Raw genomic sequence first — 865 nt, 5'->3', positions numbered from 1 at the left:
TCTCTCTCTCTCTCTCTCTCTCTCTCTCTCTCTCTCTCTCTCTCTCTCTCTGATGTTATGACACGCATTTCTTTTATTAGGAGAGAATTTCAAATTTTTGGGTCATAGGAAGAAAAAGCTCTTCCATCCAACATAGATCCAATTCCTCGTAAATCTGATGAAACAACTTCATTAATTAAGACACACAAGACAAACACTTCTCAAGAATTTCACGACGCTCACGTAACTTAAAAAAAATAAATATTATCAACTTTTTCAGTTGACCTTTTACAAAGCTGGACATGGACGGCTATCATATTATACCTCATTTTATTTGTACCAAATTTGTTTTTTTTAAAAATGTTGGTACTCTACGCTCCCACTGACACAGTTTAGATCATAAAGGGGGCAGGTTGCTTTGACCCTGCCTGTCAGGGCCAACCCGGGCTGAGATGGATACAACGTCCCAGAGAAGAGACGGAGATAGCCGAGGAAAATTCTCCTCCTCACATAGGAATCGAACGCAGATCTTATGCGTGCGCCGGCGAAGTGCCTAACCGTTACACTACACACACCGTATTATTTGAACCAAATGTGATATTGATTCAACCTGCTTAACAACTATTGTCGTTTTTCAACAGTGAAGACTGCTGACTGCTGGGAGCCGGGAGCTGAGGCAAAGGTAAACTTGGACCCCCCCTTTCGGAGCTGACATGAACTAGTATGCACAACCGGGGTCACCTTAGGGGTCACAGTGGGGTTGCTGCTATATGTCCTACAGGAACAGAAAGCAGCTAAGATAAGATAAGATAAAATAAGATACATCTTTATTGTCCAGATCCTGGCCCATTGGTTTGGTGTTTCACCACGGGTACACACACACACA

This window comes from Aplysia californica, unplaced genomic scaffold, assembly GCF_000002075.1.
Source record: "Aplysia californica isolate F4 #8 unplaced genomic scaffold, AplCal3.0 scaffold00035, whole genome shotgun sequence".
NCBI classification, from domain to species: Eukaryota; Metazoa; Mollusca; class Gastropoda; order Aplysiida; family Aplysiidae; genus Aplysia; species Aplysia californica.
Note: the sequence above shows the minus strand (reverse complement) of the source record.